We start from the raw sequence: 16,393 nt of genomic DNA, 5'->3' as shown, positions 1-16,393 counted from the left end.
GTTTCCATGAATGTTCTGTATGACTCCTGATGAGTATGAGGGAGTTACTGGAGTTACTAGGGTAAAAAGTATGCCTCTTTTCTTCTTTATGATGTACTGCCAAACTGTTATTGTGCCCATTTACGTTCCCACCAGCACAGCTGAGTTCCCATTAAGACAGATGCTGATCAACCCATGGTATTGGCCATTTTAAAATTTTTGTTAATCTGATAGATAGGAAATATCTCATTGTATTTGCATTTTCTTAATCACTAATGAAGGTGAGCATGTTTTCATATGTTTATGGACCATTTGAGTTTCTTCTTTTGTGAAATGTGTTGTGGGAAGTCAGGGACCCCAAACAGAGGGACAGGCTGAAGCCATGGCAGAAGAACATAAATTGTGAAGATTTCATGGACATTTATTAGTTCCCCAAATTAATACTTTTATAATTTCTTACACCTGTCTTTACTGCAATCTCTGAACATAAATTGTGAAGATTTCATGGACATTTATCACTTCCCCAATCAATACTCTTGTGATTTCCCATGCCTGTGTTTACTTTAATCTCTTAATCGTGTCATCTTCGTAAGCTGAGGATGTATGTTGCCTCAGGACCCTGAGATGATTGCGTTAACTGAACAAATTGTTTGTAGACCATGTGTGTTTGAACAATATGAAATATGGGCATCTTAAGAACAGGATAACAGCAATTTTCAGGGAACAAGGGAGATAACCTTAAAGTCTGGCTGCCTGTGGGCTGGGCAGGACAGAGCCATATTTCTCTTATTACCAAAAACAGGTAAGAGAAATATTGCTGAATTCTTTCCCCAGTGAGGAATATCAATAATTAACAGCCCTGGGAAAAGAATGCATTCCCAGGGGGGGCTGTAAAATGGCCGCCCTGGGAGTGTCTGCCTTATGCAGATGTAGATAGGGATGAAACACACTCTAGACTCCTGCAGCGCCCAGAGGTTTGTTAGGATTAGGAAATTCCAGCCTGGCTAATTCTAGTCAGACCGTTTCTCTGCTCTTGAACCCTGTTAAGATGTTTATCAATGATAACGCGTGCACAGTGGGACATGGAAGTTCATTAGTGATTCTAGTTTCGCCCTGACCTTGTGATCTCACCCTGACGTTCTGCCTTGTGATCTTTTGTTGCCCTTGAAGCATGTGATCTCTGTGACCCACACCCTATTCATACACTCCCTCCCCTTTGAAAATTGCTAATAAAAACTTGGGTTTTACGGCTCAGGGGGCATCACGAAACCTGCCGACATGTGATGTCTCCCCCGGACACCCAGCTTTAAAATTTCTCTCTTTTGTACTCTTTCCCTTTATTTCTCAGACTGGCCGACACTTATGGAAAATAGAAAAGGATCCACGTTGAAATATCGGGGTTGAATTTTATCATTGAATTTTCCCCAATAAAATGTCTGGTCAAGTGTCTTGTGCATTTATCTACTATTTTGTCATTTTCCCACTGACTTGTAGCAGCTCTTACATACTATAGATGTTAGATCTTAGTAACATATGCTACAAATATTTTCTACTAATTTGTAACTTGTCTTTGCACTATTTATGTTGTCCTTTGATGATCTGAAACATATCTAAAATTCTTAATTTTAATTTAGTTTAAATTTTCAATCTTTCACCTGTTTGTCTTTTTGTACTTTGTTCAAGAAATCCTTCTGTACTCTGTTGCCATGAGGATATTTTCCTATATTATTTTTTAAAGGCTTTGGTTTTGCCTCTTACTTTTAGGTCTTTGATTCTCCCAAAATTTTATCTTTTTATAGTGTGAGGTAGAGACTCAATATAATTTTTTCCCATATGGATATCTTTATCCAGTACCATTTATTGAAAAACTCATCATTTTCCTGTCATCTGCAATACCACTTCCATCATATATCTAGTATCTATATATGTCAGTGTCTATTTCTGGGCTTTAATTCTGTTCCATAGATCTATTTGTCTATCCAGCACTAATACTATACTATCTTAAGAACCACAGCTTTATTAGTGTCCTGAAAGCTGGTAGGACAAACTCATTTGTCCTCTTTAACAGTGTTTTGGCTATTTTTGGTTCCATATACATTTTAGAATATGATGGTCATGTTTGACTTTTTAAACAAAATCTATCAGAGATTTGATTGAGATTGCATTGATTCTGTAGATCAAATTGGGGACAACAGATATCTTTATAACATAGAATCTTCTAGTTCTATTGTTTCTTAAAAGTTTTGTATATTTTGTTAGATTAATACATAGGTATTTTCCATTAAAAATACATGTGGATGGAATGAATATATATATATAGAGGGGGGGGGAATAGAAAGAGAAAAAGAAAAAGAGTGTATGTGTTATTTGCTAACTCTAGCTGCTATATAGAAATGAAATAGAGTTTTATATTGAGTTGGTATCTGACAACTTTTGTTAAATTTACATTCATTTAAAAAATTTATTGGTAGTTCATTTTGAATTTTTTTTACATATTAACAGTATTATTTGAAAGCAATGATAGCATTATCCCTCTTTCAATCCTTATTCTTTTGATATGTTTTCTTGCTTTTCTTCAGTGACTTGTACATACAGTGTAATGTTAAATAGAAATGGGAATCCTTGTTTTGTTCCTAATCTTAGATAAAATTATTTGAATAAGTAACCACAAGATATAATATTTTCCTTAGTTTTATTTTTAAATTAGACTGAGGAAGCTCCTTCTATTCCTAGTTAACTAGATGTTTTTATTATAAATGAATATTAAATTTTATCAAACACCTTTTCTGCATTTATTGAGACGATCATATAAATTTTCTCCTTTAACTTGTTAACATGGTGAACGACATTACTAATTTTTTAGTATAAACCAATCCCAAATTATTAGGATAAACCTAATTTGATATATTATCTCATACCCATTGCTGGGTATGTTTTTGGTAATATTTTATTACTGGCATATACTTTGAAGCTTATCCCTTATTCCTTTAAGCATAGTAAACATTTTAACTTTATAGCTGGTATGTGAAATACATATGGACACATTCCTTGTAGCTCTTGCTTTTGCTGTTTATCACTCATGGTGCTTTTGTTCACTCGTATATTTTGTTGTTTTTTTGTTGTGAGTTGTTCATTTTACTTAGAGTTTCATTTCTTTGAAGTCTTTGAAGCCTGAGATGATGGTGGGATACTATAGATTAATTTGCATTTGTTTCTGACCACCCATATGAAGGCACTACAAGTCTGGGGTGCTCTAATTTAAATTCTTAACTTGCGGTTTTTGGTAACACGCAGTTTCTGTGAATTTGCGCTACAAATCTGTGTGAGGACCATCTTGTGATTCCAAATTTTCAGCAACTATTTTTACCTCCTGTACTCTTTGCTAAAGGTCAAGGATATTTTCTTTTTAGACCTCAGGGACAGGAAAGGGATGGGTTTATTTCCAGGTCATGCTTACACTGACTGTTTAGAACTTTGATATCTCAGCTCTTTTAAAGTAAGGGATGAGCTAATAAATTGCTACAAACAAACATCTTTGTTTCCTGCTCTGTGGGCTCTGTAGATTCAGGATAACCAAGGCTCAAATTTACAGAAGTTAACAAATAGACTCAGAAAGAAAACTGGCTAAAATACTACACTTCTCCAAGATCCCTTCCTCTTTTAGTCCCTGATCTGAGACTTCCTTACTTTCTTGTACAGACAGTCCCCAATTTACAATGGTTTGCTTATAATTTTTTGAATTTATAGTGGTGCAAAGGTGATGTGCATTCAGTAGAAACCATTTGAGTACCCATACAATCATTCTGTTTTTCATATTCGGTACACGAGTTAATAAATTACATAAAATATTCAACACTTTATTATAAAATAGGCTTTGTCTTAGATGATTTTGCCCAACTGTAGGCTAATGTAGGTGTTTTAGCACCCAACTACCTGTTTAAGGTAGGCTAGGCTAAGCCATGATGTTTGGTAGGTTAGGTGTATTAAATGCATTTTTGACTTACAATATTTTCAACTTTCAATGGGTGTATCAGGGAGTAACCCCCATTATAAGAAGCATCTGTAGTTCATTGATGCTTTTAAGATTTCTTGAACACACAATCTAGAATTTTTTGTTGTTTTCTTAAAAAAGGACAAACTAGGTGCCTATTCTTCCACATTATGTGAAATTACTATATTAAATGTTTATATCCCCATCCTATAGTCTTGCTGTTATCTTAATTTTGCTATTATTGTTTATAAATATGCTCTTCCAATGCAAATATCCTTGGGAGGGACAACACATTAACTGTGAACTTACTGGTTTGAAATAGTTTTTGAGATGTATTCCTCTGATAACCGTGACTAGAACTCTGAAACAGTGGGAGAATATATATATTTGTGATAAAAACAGGTAAGAAAAGAGAAGTGATTTTGAAGAATGAGATATTATTGAAGAAAAATAGACTGGAATGGTATGTTACCTCTGGGTAATCAACGATTGGGAGACACAGGGAGGCATCAGAATGGATGAGAGATATACTTAAAACCCCCAAAGATAGGAAGGCACTAAAATAAATTTCTCTTGCCTCACAATTTTGCCTAGGTTTAGTTATATAAGCATAACTAGAATAACTTACAACAGAATTCCTATGAAATTAAAAACTCTAACTCAGAAGGCAAGCCTATCTAAACTCAAGTTTTCTTGAAATATTTTGGTTTATTTCATGCACAACCTTGGTAAAATAAATAGGAAAGCATATACTTAATAAAAAAAAAACCTGAATACAGAGATAGTTTTACTTCAAATTTTTATTCTCCCCACTGCTGCCTGTTTTTGTCTTATTGCAATAGCTAGGACCTTCATTAACACTGTTGAGTACAAGTTGTAAGGGTGGGCCTTCACTCTTTGTTACTGATCTTAGGGAAAAGCATTCAATGTATGATCATTAAGTGTGATGTTAGCTCTAGGTTTTTGTAACTACCTTTTATGAAATTGAGGAAGTTCCCTTCTATTCCTAGTTTGCTAAAAGTGTTTTTATAATTGGGTGATGGATTTTGAAAAATGTTATTTCTGCATCTATGGAAATGATCTTATGGTTTTTTTCTTCATTATTCTGTTAATGTGGTTATAGTGATAAATTTGTGGGTGTTAAACCAATCTTACATTTTTGTGACATACCCTTCTTGGTCACCTTATATTATTACTGATATATATTGCTGCAATCAATGCATTAAGTTTTCAACGATTTTTATGTCTATGTTCATGGAAAATACTGGTAGGCAAATTTTTTTCTGGTAATTTCTTTGTTAGGTTTTAGTATCAGAGTTATGGCGGCCTCACGAACAAGCAGGAAAGTGTTCCCGCCTTCTGTTTTTTATAAGGGTTTGTGTAAGATTAGTGTTATTTCTTCAGTGAATGTTCATCAGTGAAACCATCTGAATCTAGATTTACACTGTGGAGTTTTTTGACAATAAATTTAATTTTAAAAATCGATATAGGCTATTAATATTTTTGTTTAACCTGTATTGCCTTTGGTAAATTGCATTTTTCAAAGAACTTATCCATTTTATTTAAGTTGTCATATTTTTAGTATAAAATTTTAATAATGGCATCTTATTATCCTTTTCATGCCTGTAGAATTTATAGTGATAACCTCTCTTTTATTTCTGATACTGGTGATTTATGTTCTATTCTTTTTTTAAAGACACATTTATTCAGCGTCATGATCAGACTATATTACATTTAGCAATCAACAGCATGGGTGCAAAAAAAAACCTACATTAAAACCGTTTGTTGGAATGCTGTACACTTTCTACAGAACAAAAACTAAAATAACCTGTTACACCTTTAGTCACAAATACAGTCCTCAAGTTTTTTGCCCATACACGAGTATTTATCTAAAACATGTCTTTTTTTAATAGCAGCTAGGCCCTGCCACCACTGTGCTTGGTTGAGTTCACAAATCTGTTGTAATCTGTAGCTTCCGTGTCCCTTCTCTGGCTCTCTTCTCCTGCTAAGCTTTGTTTCCTGGTAGTAACTAAAATCTTCTCCCATTGCTGTAACTACTGCTGCTACTGAAATTGACACAGTCACCTTGGTTTTGTGGTTTGGCAAAGTATTGGCCTCCAACACCACAGGGGCCAGTGCTTCTGCTTCCAAAGTTCTCCCATTCATGGGTCCAAAATTTGAAGACTAATTGTTGTAATTGCCAAAAGCATTGTAGCCTCTACCACCTTCAAAATTGCATACATCACCAAATCCATTATAGCCATCACCGCTGCCACCATATCCACCATGACCACAGCTGCCACCATGACCACTGAAGTTTCCTCCACAATCAAAGTTGTCATTTCCACTGAAACAACCTCCACAACCACCACCAAAGTTTCCAGAACCACTTCATCCTCTTTGGCTTGGTGAAGCACTATCTACCTCTTGTTTTGGCAGGGCTTTCCTAACTTCACAGCTGTGGCCATTCACACGATGGTATTTCTGAATGACAATTTTATCCACGGAGTCATGGTCATCAAAGCTTATAAAGACAAAGCTCCTTTTTTTTTTTTTTTTTTTTTTACCACTGCCTCAATCAGTCATAATTTCAATCACTTCAATTTTTCCATACTGTTCAAAATAATCTCTCAGGTGATGTTCTTCAGTGTCTTCTTTAATGCCAGCAACAAACACCTTTTTCACACATAGGTGGGCACCTGGTCTTTGAGAACCTTCTCTTGAGACAGCCCTCTTTGGTTCCACAGCTCTCCCATCCACCTTGTGTGGCCTTGCATTCATGGCTGCATCCAACTCCTCCACAGTGGCATAGTTGACAAACCCAAAGCCCCTGGAGCACTTGGTGTTGGGATCTCTCATGACCACACAGACTGTGAGCATTCCCCATTGCTCAGAATGGCTCCTCAGACTCTCATCAGTTGTTTCAAAGCTCAGCCTTCCAGTGAAGAGCTGCTCAGGCTCTTTAGGAGACTGATTTAGACATGACGGTGGCGGTGGGAAGAGACTTTAGCAACTCTTCCTTGGTGGCAACCACAGGCAGAAAGAAGTAAGTTAATGAATGTATCCTTAATCCATTTTAGGATTTATCAATTTTGTTGATAACTCAGTTCACTGCAACCTCCGCTTCCCAGGTTCAAGCGACTCTCCTGTCTTGGCCTCCTGAGTAGCTGGGATTACAGGCGCCCACCACCAGCCCAGCTAATTTTTGTGTTTTTTAAGTAGAGATGGGGCTTCACCATGTTGGCCAGGCTGGTCTCGAACTCCTGATCTCAAGTGGTCCACCCACCTCGGCCTCCCAAAGTGCTAGGATTATAAGTATGAGCCCCCGCACCCGGCCAACTTTTGGATTTCTTAATATTCTTTATTGTTTTTCTGTTTTTAAGTCTTTTTCAAAGTTTTGGACTGAATATATATTCTTCCTATCATGCATAAAATATATCAGTATTGTGTTAGTCCATTCTTGCACTGCTGTGAAGAAATACCTGAGACTAGGGGCTGGGTGCAGTGGCTCACGCTTGTAATCCCAGCACTTTAGGAGGCCGAGGCGGGCGGGTCACCGAGGTCAGTAGTTCAAGACTAGCCTGGCCAACATGATGAAACCCCGTCTTTACAAAAATACAAAAATTAGCCATGCATGATGGCAGGTGCCTGTAATCCCAGTTACTCAGGAGGCTGAGGTGGAAGGATCACTTGAACCCAGGAGGTGGAGGTTGCAGTGAGCCAAGATGGCGCCATTGCACTCCAGCCTGGGCGACAGTGCAAGACTCCATCTCGAACGGCAACAACAAAAAACGAAATACCTGAGACTAGGTAATTTATAAAGAAAAGAAGTTCAATTGGCTCATGGTTACACAGGCTGTACAGGAAGCATAGCAGCTTCTAGGGAGGCCTCAGGAAATTTACAATTATGGCAGGAGGCAAAGGGGAAATCAGCACTTCACATGGCCACAGCAGGAGGAAGAGTGAGAGGTGGGAGGTGCTACACACTTTTAAACAAGCATATCTTGCAATATCTCATTCTTGCTATGATAACACCAAGGGGGATGGTGTTAAACCATGAGAAACCACCTCCATGATCCAATCACCTCCCACCAGACCCCACCTTCAACACTAGAAATTACAATTCGTCATGCGATTTGGGTAGGGACACAGATCCAAACCATGTAAGTAATGTAAGTACCTGAGAAGAGGATCTTACCTCTTGTGTTCAGTTTTATGGAAGTAGGTAACCTTAGATAAAATTCCCTGGAACCAGAATCTGAGACAGAGATTTGGGTGGATGTGGTTTATTGAGGGACTCCTTGGGAAAAACCTGTAAGTGAAGGAGAGGAGCATGATAGGGAAGGGAAAAGAGCTGCCAAGCAAGGATCTGGTCTTAGGTAAAGTCTAGTCCTGGCCCAAACCACAGAAGGGAGGGATCTGAAATACAAACAGCACAGCAGAGCTGTCATCCCTGGTGGCAAGGGCTGGAATTTTATGCCATCATGTCACTTGGCCACTGTTGTGGGTCATCTATGGAGGGAGCATAACTTCCCTAGTAAGTTGGCTCCTATCAGTTGATGGCAATTCTCTAGAGAAGTGGGCTAGCTGTAAGCTATTACCAGCCACCACTCATAGGACCTTGGGGATAGAAGCTTTAACCAAGTGAACAGGATCTGGACAGGGCAACATAGTATCAACCACAACTCTGATAGTAAACATAGAGTCCTAGGCAAATAAAATAGAATTTGCAGGTGGGGGAAGTGCTTTGAATATTTAATGTAATGCCTTGTAGCCAATACAATATTTTTGATAGTGTTTGAAGAACTATGCCAATAATAATCCTTGTTCAGGGGAATAATACTGTCACAGATGAATAAGCCTTGATGTAAGGAAGAAATAGAATACAAAGTTGGTATATTTGTTAGGGCTGGCTATGTTGTTATAAATTTTAGACCCCAAACATGTAATGGCTCTAAAGTTTATTTCTCTCTCAACAGTCCAGGTTGATGTGGGGAGCGGAGAAACTAGAGGAAAGGGCCCTCCTTTACACAATCATTCAGGCACCTGAGCTGACAGCAGCTCTGCAATCTTCAAGACATGATTTCCAAGACTCTCACGAGTATTGCCATCCAGCTGACTGGGTGTATTAATTATGTGCTGCTGCATAACAAACTTAGCAGCTTAAAACAACAATTAATATTTATTATTGTTATTTTGGGTCAGAAATTTGGAAGTGGCTTAGCTGAATGGTTCTGGCTCAAGGTCATTCATGAGTTTGCCATCAGATGTGTTTTGTGGGTACAGTCATAAGAAGGCTTGACTAGGGCTGAAGTATCTGCTTCCAATATGGCTTCCTTAGTCCTGGCTATAGGCAGCTGGCTTTGGTTTCCTGACACTCAGGCATCTTTATAAGGGCTGTTGGAATGTCCTCATGACATAGTAGCTAACCTCCCTCAGGAAAGTAGTCTAAGAGAACAAGATGAAAGCCTAAATGTCCTTTATGACCTTGACTTGGAAATCATATTCCATCATTTCTGCACTATCTTGTTCGTTACACAGGTCTGCTATATTCAGTAGAGGAGGGAATTATACAGGGACCATGAGCCAAGAATCACTGAGAGCCATCTTGGAGGTGGGCTATCATCTTAGAGGAGCATGTGTGGGAGGTTTTTAAGGACAAATCCTATTTGCATTCCATTGGAGCACACTTACTCACATGGCTACATCTAATAGCGGGAGACGCAAAGTCATGTCGTATAGTTGGTTAGCCATGTGCCTTTTATTACAGTGGAAGGAGGAGGGAAGTATTTAAATGCACATCTGGCAGCTTCTGCTACAATTGGGAAAATGAAACAGGAAGAAAAAATCTTCAAGACATGAATAACTAAAATAACAACAAAAGTTGACGTTAGTGAGCAAATTTATGTACCCAAACCTATATAATGCTTAAATTTTTTTTCTGATTTCATAAAATTGTTCTTGTCTATAGAATCTCATAGGCAAAAGCTCTTAAATTCTGATAGACTGTTTTTAAAAATCCAACATCTTAGTCATGCATGGCCTTAACAAATGTTTTAAATTTAAGTAACTGACTTTTTAAAAATAGTGCAAAAAATACTAATGTCCATTAGTGAAATCCAAGACACATATACAACAGGGAAAATATAATTTGTCTACACACTCGCTGCCTGGAAAATTAGTAACCAAGGTGCAAAATATTTTATCCCTTCTTTGAGAATCTCCCCTGCAGAAATGTTTCCTATGTACTGACTTAGGTCAGAGACCAGGTAATTCTCATTGCATTTCCTATTAAAACAGTAAAATCTCAGATAGAAGATTAAATGTTGAACCAAAAGATTTTTTAATTAGTTGTGCTTAATGAGGAAGAGATAATCTCAGTTGTAACAAGAACCTCAAGTGAAAAATAGTTTTCTTCCTAATTTGTCCCAAACATCCTGTTTTGGCTTTGAGTCATATTCTGCATCAGTGAACTGGAATTCAGAATGTTATTGATTTTTCCTAAACATTTAACAGCTCAGAACTAGTCTTGCCCACATTTCCACTGAAGATAGTATATATTCATTCTTTTTAAAGTAAGTTTGCTTGACTACATTTGATTGGAATGATAGAAATAGCACATTATAAAAAATTCTGTATCCTCTGAATTGCTGCATCCTGCATTGTTATTATAATAATTTAAGAAAGCAATAGCCTTATTTCAGGGTCCATCAGTTCTTTGTAATGGAGAAATGTGTAAATCAGATGGCAAAATTCTTGTCAATGATTATGATCACTCTGTGACATCTTGATTCATGATAAAGAACCAAATATACATTATATATTTTCTATAGAATTTAATAACATTTACCTCAAAACAAGGAGCAGCTGTGTGGGAGTAGAATGTACACAAGATATCAAGTTGGGAATCTTGACTCTATCATTTATTAGCTTTATCATATCATTTAATATATGGGCAAGCCATATCATTTCTTACATGGGCAAGTCATCTAGTCTATTTGAGTTCCAGTTTCCTCATATAAAAACGAATACTAATAACCTTCTAAGACTGTGTATGGATTAAAAGAGGGAAAAATGTAAAAGAACTTAGCCAACATTTATCTGGCACATAAAGGTTTTGTTTACTGGTCCTTTAATCCTGTTAATCTAAAAATAGAATTTCATACATAGGAAAATTTAGACAGAGAAGTCAAGTAACCTGCTTAAGATCATATAGCCAAGAAATTTTCTAGTGCACTTATCACTACACTGTGCTCATATCAAAGTCTCTTGCAGGGGACATATGAACCAATTAATTGCAAGAGGTATGGGACCTCACTGGTTGGTTATACATGTGTAGTGGGAGTTGGGGGTACTATAATGTGGAGTATTTTAGCACCCCGAGGAAAAGCTTAGTCCAAATTGGTTATATATGAGAAATTTGCTCAGTCCTGAAAGAAGGCATATTTCCCAATGTCCACTTTAGATTCAGTCAAAGAAGAAAATGAAGAAGGACAAAACTTTCAGAAGGCAGATCCAGGGGCTACAGACACCAATAAGCAAAAGGAGCATCTCAAAATCAGAATTAATCAGGTAACATTCCTCAAACACAGGTAGGGGGCCCTCAAAAGTTGTTCCCAACAGGATTTCAGAATTCTATAGACATGTATTTGCTGTGTGTTTTCCATTTTCCCCAAGGAGAATATTACAATTATCCTGTTCCTTTATCAGCCCTTATGTATCAGGTGAGAGAAGGAAGAAAATCTGTCTTTTTTATTTCACAGGTGTAAGGAGGATCTACAGAAGCAGATCATGATTAGAAACTACCATACCTCACCCAGATGTCACAGATTATGACCTTGATGCTATGCTTGCCTAGGACTTTGGGGTTTTCTCCCTAAGGGAATGGTTGGGTATATTTTGCATCTCAGAAATAGAGCAAATCAAACATTTGGTGACCAAAAGGCATGTAGCCATTAGAGCTACTCTAAATATTCTAGTTCTTCTTCCGAGGATATGATGAGACTGTACTTTCCTGCCCCTTGAAGTTAGACATAGACAGGTAATTTACTTTGGCCAATGAAATGTGAGTGGAAATATGTGTCACTTTCAGGCAAAATTCATTTATTCACATGTTTCTCTTCTCTCCTACCATAGCGATCACAGAAACACATGTATAGATGGAACCTCTTTCAGCCCGGTTCCTTGAATCACTAAAATGAACAGAGACCTCCTTGCTAACCTGAGTTCTGCATGTAGAGTGAGCAAGAAATAAATATTTATTGTGATCAAGCCTCTGTGATATGAAAGTTGTTTGTTACTACAGTAAAAGGCAGTAGACTTTTATTAATACAAGCAAATATTTTATTAATTCATTGAAATTATTTCCTTCACAAAGACAAGTAGGATCAATGTCAATCAACCTGAGATAAAGTGTTGTTGTTTTTTTTTTTTATAACCAACCTAATAAATTGTATTTCCCAGTACTAAGTAAAATTGTTGGCCAAAAATTTAATAAAGTCAACCATCTCACCTCAGCAGCCCAGCACCACTGAATTGGAAAGACTTCTCATAAAGAAGTCTAGGGTTGGTTCAGCAGAACAGGTGCTTCGAGGAGGCCACAAGTAACTCCTCTGTGGCAGCAAAGAAGAGTGAAAGACAGGAGAGAAAAACACTGAAATTATGAGGGCCTCAATGAAAGTTCACCAAAAAAAAAAAAAAAAATGACTGCTTAGCTTTTAATTTGTGGGTTTCAGGGTAACCAGGAGAGGTTCTGGAATCTTTTTGTTTTGTTTTGTTTTTGCTTTTTGGGACAGCATCTGGCTCTGTCACTCAGGCTGAAGTGCAGTGGCACAATCTTGGCTTACTGCAGCCTTGACCTCCTGGGCTCAAGTGATCCTCCCACCTCAGCCTCCCAAGTAGCTGGGACTACAGGCACATGCCACCACGGCCGGCTAATTTTTGTATCTTTTTGTAGAGATAGGGTTTCACCATGTTGCCCAGGCTAGTCTCAAACTTCTGGGCTCAAGTGATCTGCCTGCCTTGGCCTCCCAAAGTGCTGGGATTACAGGCATGAGCCACTGCGTACAGCCCAGTTCTGGAATCTTTAAAAAAAGCTCCAGATTCTTTTTTTTATTTTTATTTTTTGAGACAGAGTCTCACTCTGTTGCCCAGGCTGGAGTGCAGTGGCAGTCTCAGCTCACTGCAACCTCGGACTCCTGGGTTCAAGTGATTCTCCTGCCTCAGCCTCCCGAGTAGCTGGGATTACAGGTGCGCACCACCATGCTGGGCTAATTTTCTGTATTTTTTTAGTAGAGACGGGGTTTCACCATGTTGGCCAGGCTGGTCCCAAACTCCTGACCTCAGGTGATCCACCCGCTTCGGCCTCCCAAAGTGCTGGATTACAGTCGTGAGGCACCATGCACGGCCAAAAAAAAAAAGCTCCAGATTCTTAAAGTGGACCCAGGAGTGAATAGAAGGCATGCTGGGAAGGCAGGGGTGGAGTTACCATGAAGCTCATAAAGCATAAGCTTTAGGACCCCTCACTTGCACAGGCCCTTTCTAAGGTCCTGTGAGGGGACCTAGCGATCTTGTATTTGTAGTTTTTTAAAGGACTACCCCCTAAATTATATGAGCTTCAGGTCCATGCAACCTGTATCTGCCACTGTATGGAGGCAGTAAGCTGGCATGGAAAGCCTTGCCACAGCTTCAGGCACTGGGAGTCAGGTAGAGGACACTCCATATTAGGAAATTAATCCTTCCCTGGGAAAGGGGACTTGAGCACAGGACCAGCTACACAATTGCAGGGCTTGGTACAAAACGAAAATATGAGGCTTTTTGTCCAGGAAGCAGGAAACATGTATTGTTACATGTACTAATATATAAATATTTTTCCTTTCTTCCACTTTCTCTCTCTCAACCTGTCATGGTATTTTAAATTTGCCATTTAATGTTATGTTCCTGCAGGCTTGGTGTCAATGGAGATTTCAAGCAGCCAGGGGCCCCTGCCCCAACACGATACACCAACTACTGGGTTTCTCCTCCCACCAACCACTAAACCAATGCTTTGCCCACAGTCAGGGTGAGAAATTTAAGTCAAGCATTTCTCCTTCTCACCGGCCTGCTGCCACAATCCACAATGAACAGAACCTCCAGATATACCAGATACCTGGATGAGGGTTAGGCTAGAGGCTCATTCAGCCAAGTTCTTGCCTAATATACTGTGGCACTATCAGTACAGGATGAAGATGGCACTGCCCATGCCCAACTGGTCCCAACCCTCCCCATGCCTACACCCAGGGGGTGATGGATGATAGCTGTCACTGGGTGGGGGCAGTAAGAGGGAGGCTGGATGAGTCTCTGGGCTTCAGGGAATAGGGGAGTGGGCAGTGAAGAAGCTGTTTGGGAAGGTGGTGGGAGGCAGGGCTGTGAATGAGCCTGGGCTCCAAGCCCCAGGTACGTGCTCCATTGTCTTATCAGACTTCACTTACCAAACACAAATTTGAAGATAAAGTATTAAGAACTTTAAGATGGTGACAACAGAACATTAAACCCCAAGCATAAAGCCCCCTTCTGAGCATAAGGCCTTATGAGACTGCACCCATGAAGGAAGCCTTGCTTGAGAGTTTAATACGACAGCCAGAGTTGATGTTGATATCCATTGTTACATATCAATGTTACAACTCTGTTCCAGGAGGGCTTGATTGCATCTATAACACAGAGTGTTTACACAGGAAAAGGATTTCTTTTTCTCCAATTCTTCCTTTCAACATGAAATCTGTGGAATATCTCCCTTCCTGCCCCTAACAACTTCTAGAACTTCTAGGAAAACTAGATTCCTAACTTTCAGATTCCATAACTACTCATTTTGGCTATTAAAACTCGGTATATTTAAAGACTTTAATCTCATCCTCAACTTAAATCTCATTTCCCCTCCTCCTAGGGTAGAACTGACCTGGGACCCTGATTATTAGAGAATCTGTTTCTGCAACATCTTTCCTTCTTACCTTTTCCAAAGCTGAAGTCTCCAGTATTAGGTAGGAAAAGGGCGAAGGTCTAGGACAAGGATCTCTTCCAACTTGGTGGGTTGTCACTTCTCTCTGACTAACACTGTGGTTCTAAGGATGCCCTCTGTGTGACAGTCCCTAAATTCTGCTTTCCTTGTAGGGTACATGTATGAGTTCTTCAGAGTCAAGGCCTGCCCACCGCAGGAATCTCCAGTGCAGATGATGCCACCCCACCTCATCCATAGCCATCACCCATCCACTCAGTGGTACATCCCATACTCTGTTATTACTGGGTTTACTACCAGGCTCTCCTGCTCCTCCCCTGCCCATTTGGCTTGGGGTGGGAGGTGAAGGCTCCCTCTTCTCCTTCAAGGGAGGATGAACCATGTTATGGCTTGAATGTGTCCCCCTCTCCAAAGTTCAAGTGTTGCAAACTTAATCCCAAATGCAACAATGTTAAGAGGTGGGACCTTTAAGAGGTGATTAGGTAATGAGGGCTCTGCCTTCATAAATGGGTTTAATGCTGTTATCTCAGGGTGGGTTTCTGATAAAAGGATGAATTTGGTTTCCTTCCTCTCTTGCTCTCTCACACTCTCTTGCCCTTCTGCCTCCTGCCATGGGATGACACAGCAAGAAGGTCCTTGCCAGATGCCAGTACTTTGATGTTGGACTTCTTAGCCTTCAGAACTATGAGAAATAAATTTCTTTTCTTTATAAATTATCTAGCCTTTGGCATCCTGTTATAGCAACAAAAAATGGACTAAGGCAAACCACAAGCCTGATATTCTTCCTTTTTCTAGTATCATCCTAATACTATTATATATAATATATATGAGAGTTTATTAAGCATTAACTCACACAATCACAATAGGCCATCTGCAGGCTAAGGAGCAAGGAGAGCCAGTCCAAGTGCCAAAACTGAAGAACTTGGAGTCTCATGTTCGAGGGCTGGAAGCATCCAGCATGGGAGAAAGATGCAGGCTGGGAGGCTAGGGCAGTCTCTCTTTCCACATTTTTCTGCCTGCTTATATTCTAGCTATGCTGGCAGCTGATTAGATTGTGCCCACCCAGCTAAAGGGTGGGTCTGCCTTTCCCAGGCCACTGACTCAAATGTTAATCTCCTTTGGCAACACCCTCACAGACACACCCAGGATCAACACTTTGTATCCTTCAATCCAGTCAAGTTGACATTCAGTATTAACCATCACAGATATGTTGTCCCCATTACTGGTGGCTGCCTTATAACATGGTATTAACACATCTTCTTTTGGGCTGGGGGTCTAGTTACTAATTCCTGGACAATAATACTTACATTTAAAAAAATATGTGCATCAGATAAATAGATATATTAGTAAAAGTCTTAGCGTGGTTCTTCAAGACCATTGCAAGATTGCCATCTTTTTCTGGCCAAGGTTCAGGACAGGATTGAGATACTAAA

The 16,393-nt window shown here is 39.1% G+C and overlaps 1 protein-coding gene and 1 pseudogene across 9 annotated transcripts in view; both read right to left on the bottom strand.

Annotated features, from left to right (window-relative positions):
• The window catches only part of WDPCP (WD repeat containing planar cell polarity effector), a 720,444-nt gene that overhangs the window by 625,268 nt on the left and 78,783 nt on the right, over nucleotides 1-16,393 (bottom strand). The gene's annotated exons all lie outside the window — the stretch shown is intronic.
• On the bottom strand, nucleotides 4,719-6,976 carry LOC129056634 (heterogeneous nuclear ribonucleoprotein A1-like; annotated as a pseudogene).

Source organism: Pongo abelii, chromosome 12 (assembly GCF_028885655.2).
Source record: "Pongo abelii isolate AG06213 chromosome 12, NHGRI_mPonAbe1-v2.0_pri, whole genome shotgun sequence".
Taxonomy (NCBI): domain Eukaryota; kingdom Metazoa; phylum Chordata; class Mammalia; order Primates; family Hominidae; genus Pongo; species Pongo abelii.
Note: the sequence above shows the minus strand (reverse complement) of the source record. Positions and strands in the feature narration are given on the sequence as shown.